Source organism: Oryctolagus cuniculus, chromosome 3, assembly GCF_964237555.1.
Source record: "Oryctolagus cuniculus chromosome 3, mOryCun1.1, whole genome shotgun sequence".
NCBI classification, from domain to species: Eukaryota; Metazoa; Chordata; class Mammalia; order Lagomorpha; family Leporidae; genus Oryctolagus; species Oryctolagus cuniculus.
In genome coordinates, this window is record NC_091434.1 from 163,880,455 (window position 1) to 163,888,479 (window position 8,025).

At 46.6% G+C, this 8,025-nt stretch overlaps 1 pseudogene; it reads left to right on the forward strand.

Annotated features, from left to right (window-relative positions):
* The first annotated feature begins 2,454 nt into the window (after positions 1 to 2,454).
* LOC127491813 (coilin pseudogene) lies at positions 2,455 to 7,815 on the forward strand (annotated as a pseudogene).
* The last annotated feature ends 210 nt before the right edge of the window (positions 7,816 to 8,025 follow it).

An 8,025-nucleotide genomic window follows, 5' to 3' on the forward strand; every position in this document is an offset into this window, starting at 1 on the left:
ACTCTGTATAAGGCAGGGCTACAACTACTTCTCATAGAAGAATATTCAAAATTACCAAATGTTTGTATACTAAAAATTACAGATTTGAACATATGAAAACCCCAGCTTCCTGTTGCTATTTGCCACAAGATTAAGGATCTTTGCAGGGTTGGACGTTTGGTCTAGTGGTTTAGCCACTGGTTACTACACTTGCTTCTCATATCAGAGCACCTGGGTTTGAGTCCTGGTTCTGGCTCCTAATTCAAGTTTCCTACTAATTCACACCCTGGGAGGAAGCAGGTGATACCCTGAGTGGCTGTGTACCCACCACCCACGTGACAGACCTGAACTGAGTTCCTGGTTCCAGGCTTCAGCCGTTGCAGGCATCTAAGGAGGGAACCAATGAATGGGATCTCTACCTATCTGTCTATCTCTCTACCTATCTATCTCTGCATCTGCTTCTCAAAATATATATAGAGAGATAATATATATATATATATAGAGAGAGAGAGAGAGAGAGAGAAGCCCAACACAAGCAAACCTGTGAGGTAAAGGAGAACTGTCTGACTATCCCCTTTCCTTGATTCCTCCTCTCTTACAGTATGCCTGAGGCACTTCATGTGTTTTAAAGAGAGAGACAGAGACAGAGAGAGATACCTTCCATCTACCAGTTCACTCCCCAAATGGCTGCAACATCTAGGTGCCCAGAACTCCATCCAGGTTTCCCATGTGGGGGCAGGGGACCAAACATTAGGCCCTCTTCTACTGCTTTCCCATGTGCATTAGTAGTGAGCTGGATCAGCAGTGGCGCAGCCAGGACTCAAACCGACACTTGGATGTGAGATGTTGGTGTAACAAGCGTTGGCTTAAACCACTGTGCCACAACGCCAGCCCCCTTCACGTGTGTGCTTGCCTGCCTATCCTGGCCAGGATCTTCTTCTAGCCACACTGCTTGAACTTTGCTCTTGGGCCCATGCTGAGAATTTGTTATGAGTTCACTTGCAGAAACCTGTCAGCTCTGGTTTTCCTCAGGGTAAGACACTCAGAAATGACTTCTTTGATCAAAATTAGCAAACCTACACACTGACCCATGCTAATGTGGTAGCAGATGACAGGTAAATAAATCACCAGTTTCCTTCCATGCTTTCTAGGTAAATCCATGTGTTGAAAGAAAAAACAATGGCAATGCCTCAATTGTCTGTGCTGGCAAAGGCCCTCCAGCAGAGCCCCTCCTGTATAATGTGCAGGGCCCAGTGCAAAATGAAAATTTAGGGCCCACACTCATCACCCCAGCTCATGGGAGACAAGCATCCCCAAAGGATTAGAATGTCCCTGCCAACGTATGATTCCATATATGGAGTGGGTGTGTTCATGAGACCCCTGCCAAATATGCCATGGTGCTGTCAGCCTGGTGATGAAGACAGCTGCTAATTTGTCCTTTCCTGAGACACTGTAGGGCTTGCACCTGACTCCGACCATTCTTGCACCTGTGTCTAGGACTTGAGTAGGGGGACAACAGAATGAAGGTTTCCTGCCTCTGCTGAGGTGACATGGCTGGGTGAGATTGGGGATGATGAGGTAGGGTGGGCTCAGGAAACCGGGGCAGAGAGCTAACAACAGGAGAATTTGTCTAGGGAGATTCGTGTGAGTCAAGGCTCCACTATGACCAGCAAATGCCCCACTGTTCCATCAGACTTTACTTACAAAACACAGATTCAAAGATAAAAGTATTAACATTTCAAAGAGCCATTGGAGAGCATTAAACCACAAGCGCAAGGAACCCTTAGACAAGGGAGCAATATTTTCATGCAAGGAGATCTTTGTAGAGTTCCTTCAAACTCACGGCATCAAAGATACCAAAATATCCTGCAAAAGGCGTAGGATTTGGGGTGAGAAGACCCGGATTTTTGTTCTGAGTCTCAGACCTACTACCCAAGTGATGTTATCATTAAATTTTTCAAAGCCATGCTTTTATCCTCCTAGGAGATTATCATATCAGGCAGTAGAGGGTTAAATTGAGTAAGATTAGTATGACAGAGTCTATGAGATAACCACCAAAATTCACTCACCTACCTCTGGGGACACAGCTGACTAGGTTGCCTAGTCTCCTTTACAGATAGGTGGAGCCCTAAGACTAAGTTCTCTCTAACAGAACACCAGCACCCATGGCAAGGGCCACTTCTAGGCCAGGCCCTGTGAACTGTCCTGTAGCCAGCTCCCCATGCCTTTATAGACTGGTTGTAGGTGATGACAAGGCCCTAGAAATAGGAATTTTTAACCAGGAGCATGTGGAGCCCCAAAGGATTGGGTTTGGGGAGTCTATGGTCTAGATGCGAGAAACCTTTCAATTTTTCAATTTTTCTTTGTGTGTGTGTGTGTGTGTTTTTTTGTTTTTTTTTTTTTTGGACAGGTAGAGTGGACAGTGAGAGAAAAAGAGAGAGAGAAAGGTCTTCCTTGTCCGTTGGTTCATCCCCCCCGCCTCCAGTGGTGCAACGCACTGATATAAAGCCAGGAGCCAGGTGCTTCTCCTGGTCTCCCATGGGGTGCAGGGCCCAAGGACTTGGGCCGTCCTCCACTGCACTCCCGGGCCACAGCTGAGAGCTGGACTGAAGAGGATCAACCAGAACAGGATCTGGCACCCCAACTAGGACTAGAACCCGGTGTGCTGGCACCGCAGGTGGAGGATTAGCCTATTGAGCCACGGCGCTGGCCATGTGCTGTCTTTTGTTTGAGTAGAATTTCCTTTCACTATTAATTGTAAGCATCAAAACACAGCACTATGAGCAGTAACTGACTCTCCCCAATAAAAATCACCAGTGTTGCATATTTTATTACAGTTGTTGCAGACACCTCAAAATACTATGTATTCTCATAACTTCTTTAAAAAAAAGATGCATTTATTTATTTGAAAAGCAGATTTACACACACACAGAAAGAGAGGGAGAGACAGAGAGACAGAGAAATATCTTCAATCTGCTGATTCACTCTTCAGGTGGCCGCAAAGGCCAAGGCTAGGCCAGACTGAAACCAGGAGCCTCAAACTCCATCTGGGTCTCCCATAGGGGTGCAGGGGCCCAAGGGCTTGGTCCATCCTCTGATGCCCTCCCAGGCACATCAGCAGGGAACTGGATAAGAAATGGAGCAGCCAGTTCTCATCTCATATGGGATGCTGGCATTGCAAGTGACAGTTTAACCCACTGTGCCACAATGTCAGCCCTCTCATAGTTTCTTTGATATCCTAGTAGTTGCTAGACCTACTGCTTGTTGTAATTATTTAGTGTATTACTAAGAAGTACCTATATTAGTAGGTCACAAGTTAGTTCTTTTAATATTTTAACATAATTTTATTGTATGATGTTCTAATTTATCTTAAGCACTTATAAGCTTAATCCTAAGAAAGAATTTTTGTCTCTCAAGCAGACTAAATGGATTCTGGCACAAAAAAATCAGAAACTCTGATAATATAATGCAAAGGAGAAAAAAATCTAGACACAAGAAGGTGATTTACTATCTCACTCCATCTATAAGACAGTGTGGAAGATGCAGCATTGCGGCACAGCTGCTTAAGCCACTGTCTGCATCCCTGTGAGAACTGGTTTCAGAACCCCTGCTGCTCCACTTCCAACCCAGCCTCCTGCTAACATGCCTGGGAAAGCAGCAGAAGATGGCCCAAGCACGTGAGCCCCTGCTCACACGTGGGAGATCAGGGAAGCTCCTGGCTCCTGGCTTTGGCCTGGTGAGACTTGGCTGTTGAAGACACTTGGGGAGTAAACCAGCAGATGGAAGGTCCCTCTGTCTCTCCCTTTCTGTATGTAACTCTGCCTTTCAAACAAATAAACCTCAAATTAAAAAGACAATGTTGAAAGGCAACTTATAGGGAGAGAACTTGGTGGGGGAGAAGGAGGTTGACTACAAAGGAGTACTGGTCCTTTGTGGAGCTTTAGACATAGTTACATAAATGTACACATTTGTCAAAACTCCTTTAACTGTACACCAAAAAAATGGAGAATTTTACTATACAAAAATTATACCTAAGCAAACCTAAACAAACAGAACCCAATGGGGGAAGAGAAGTCACAAGATGAAAGCAGGCACAAGGACCTGGAAAGAGATCCACGTCTATTGCCTTGGGTTCATGTGCTGGGGCTGTCTGTCACCACCCCTACGACCACTCATACACTATTAGGGAAAGTGTTTGTGCCTCATTCCAATGCTGAAATGAGAATATTCTTCCTACTTTTACCTGTTGTACATTACATGTAGTGGAGCCTTAAGCCTATGATTATAAAGTCAATTGAAAGTATGTTATTACAAAAAATAAAAGAAGAAATAAGGAAGCAAGGAAGAGGGAGGGAGGGAGGTAAATATCATTATAGTCTTAGACTTGTATCTATGAAATACGTGAAATCTGTTCTCTCTGTAATAATAAAAAGAAATGAGAATATTCGAGTCCTGATGCTGTTGCTTAAGAAGTTTGCTCAATTTGGAAACCACTTCAATTCTCTGAACGTCAATTTCCTCCTCCATAGAATGGATAAAATTGATAACAACCCATCCCTTGAATGACATTGTGAAGACATAAATCTCAGCCTTGAGCACCCAGTAAATGAAGAAGTTATCTAAGCAGCCACCAGTCCTGATGTATTTGGAACATTACCAGATGTAGCTGTAGTCCAAGCCCTGTAAAATACAGTATTATACTTTCTTTGGCCATACTATTTCTTGAGACCTAGTCCCTTCCTTTATCAATACATTTTCTTTTCCTTTTCCTTTTCCTTTTTTATTTGAGGCTGACACACAAAAAGAACTCCTATTTGCTGGTTCACTCCCCAAATGACCAACTCCAAATGCCTGCAATGGCTCAGGCTAGGCCATGCCAAAGTCAGAAGCTGGCAATTCAGTCCAGGTCTCCCACATGAGTGGCAGGGACCCAAGGACTTGAGCCATTATCTGCTGCCTCCCAGGGTGCACTTCAGAAGGGGACTAGAATTGGGAACAGAGCCAGAACTTGAACTCGGGCACCCTGATAAAGAACGTGGGCATCCCAACAGCATTCTAACTGCCAAATATCCTCCTCGCCCCTTTAATTTTATATTTCTGCTTGGGGGGGGGGGGGGACCTGAAGCACTAGTGTGACATTGGGTTCTGAGCAACAGAATTGGCAAGTAAGACCCACTGCTGCAAAAGAAGGCCAGAAAATCTCCATGCTGTGGTCGAAGCTACAGGTGTCGAGGGCAAGCCACCATCCCACAGGGCTTCCACCGTTCTGAACGAACGAAGGAGGGGAGACCTGCGAGGGAGGAGGGGTCTCAGTCTGGGAGCGTACAGCTTCATTGAAATGAGGCTCTCCTCTTCCTTGACTTCCAGAAGGCCAAAAAAGTCAATCAGGAAGGCTGTGGATCCCCAAACTCTCCTCTTCAACCAGACATCAGCTACAGACAGTGTCTTCTCTAAGAGTAGGTGGGGAACTGGATTAGCCAAGTTTTTGCTTTGGAGAAAGATGCTAAATCTGAGAGATCTGCCTGGGAGGGGATCCTTGAGTGCCCGTGGGCAAGCAAGGCAGAAGGTGTGTGATCCTGAACTAACTTATTTCTACTCCACTGAACAAACAGCCAGAGGCAAGGGGAGCCGGCCACCTGCAGCGGGCGCTGCAGCCACAGCAGCTGTGGAGTCCGGGCTAGAGCTACCAGGTGAGGGATGGCACAAACACAAGGCCTCTCCTAGCACCCTTCAGTGAGCCAACAGATGCACCTCAGACAGAACCTGTATTTGGTTGCCACCACAAAAGGCAGATGGAAAAGGACCAGTCAGTGTTAGAGAATGACCAAGATTAGTAACTGCTACCTCATTGCAAGCCGTTCTACAAGGAGATCCCTACCTCTGCACTGCCTGCCACTTCCCGCCCCAGCACCGGAGGACGAACAGTGAGGCAGGGTGAAGGGGGAGTGCCTCAGATGACCCACGGTGTGCCTTCTCCACACTCCATTTCAGCCAGGCTCACTGCTCTGGCTCCTCCACCGCTACTCTCCCCACCACCATTACCGCAGGTGCTACCGCCACCACCATCACAGCCACCACCAGCAGTGGCAGCAACAACCCGTGCTACTGCGGCTGCCACCCCTGCTACCCACACGGAGCAGCTAGAACGTGCTTGTATTGACAGCAATGTGGGTAGAGATTTTGGTCAAGGATAGGTTTAATACTTAAAAATGAATAGAACTGGGGGCCGGTGCTGTGGTGTAGCGGGTAGAGCCGCCGCCAGCAGTGCCGGCATCCCATGCGGGTGCTGGTTCAAGTCCCGGCCGCTGTTGTGACCAATTGGGGTGAGAACCAGGGGATGGAAGACCCCTCTCTCTCTCTCTGCCTTTAATAATAATTAAAAACAAAATGAATAGAACTGGAAAAGCAGCAGCTTCCGACATGGTCAGGTTACAGCTTCAATTTGATTATCCACCACCAGCCACTCCACACTGTACAGCCTTCTGGTCGACTTGAACAATGCTAAATCATCACAGATCTCATTGGTCTTATCCACCAGCACTTTAGCTTCAGTTCCGGGGCCTCCTTGGACTCTACTTGGGGTGTTGTTGAGGGGGACTCCTGCCCCCCGCTGAGAGCGTGTGCCTGGTGAGGGACAACGACTATCTCAGAGTTAAATTAGAAGTGAGAGGAGTTGCTAAGAATTCTGCAGTAGTCAGTAATGGTGATAGTACTCATATATTATCTAGAAAAGCAAAGAAGCGGGCGTTTAAGTTGTAGGAAGATGAAGAAAGTGACATAGGTTGCAAGTACTCAAAAAAGCATTGGAAAAGGCAAGAGAACAGTAGTGATAATGAGAAGACCTTGGTTCTGCACACAAAAGCGGTCACAGATCAGGCTGTCGGGGGGAAAAAAAAAAGAAAAAAGACAAGAGAAAGAACAAAGCAGCCAGTGGCATGATGGATGATGATAAAGAAGAAACCAAAAGGAAATCACCAAGGAAAAAGGAGAAATGTGGATACAAAAAGCAGACCAGGAATTCCAAGTCTCCTAAACCACATGTGGTAAAAGACTGGACCACCCAGAACTGTAGAACTCCAAAAGGTCCTGCTGCAGACAGCCTGGTGAAAGCCACAAGGAAAGCTGGTGTAGGCGCTGTTTCAAAAGACAGCCCCAGTTCCTCCTCGGAGCTGGAGTCTTATCACGAACCCACCCGGGATGGGCCCAGCAATGTCACTCTGGAGGTCTCAGAGATAATTGCCACTGAGTTAGCAAAGGAAGGATCCTCTACAAAAAATACAACTGCAAACAAATTGCCCGCGAAAGGCGGCGTTAATCCTTACTCCATCCAAGTCAGGGCAAGACCACCAGAACAGCATCGTCTAGTTCAGAGTCGAGTTCAGAGTCCGAGGACCAGTGCCTGCTGCCCAAGAGCACTCCCCAGGGGGGCCGCAGGGTTCTTCAAGACAGCTGGCCTCTTCCCAGGGAGCGACTGCCCACGTTCAGGGCTGTCCTCGTAGGTGCCACCTGCTGCTGGCTGGAAGTACTCAGACTTAAGTGGTGGCAGACAAGTTCCTGGTCCTCCCTCCATTGTGACTCTCCCCTCCAGCCTGGGAAGAGGATGGGGTTGAGGAGAGGCGAGGACCTTCTTTCTTGGAAGGAAATGGAGCAAGGGGGAGAGGGCGAGGGAGGCTTTGTCTGGTGTTGCAAACAGAAATGCTGACTATCAGAAGCAGAAGCAATTAAATGAAATAACAAAAAATTGAATAGAACTGAATTTTAAAGCATGGTTGGAGATGTGTTCTAACAACTCTTTTGTCTTCAAAGTTGTCAAAATTGTGGAATTCTGTTGCCATGGCTCAGAGGGAGCCTGTTACCCAGAGGTAGACCATAATTTTGAAAAACAAAATCCATTTCATGTTTATACCTACAATAACCTGAGACTTTTTGATGAAAGAATAATAAATTGACATTCACTGAGCACCAATTAGTAAGTCTGGGATTTGTTTAAACATGATCTTTTTCACACCTAGAACTTCCTTCCATGCCAAGGTGAGCTGATGCAGT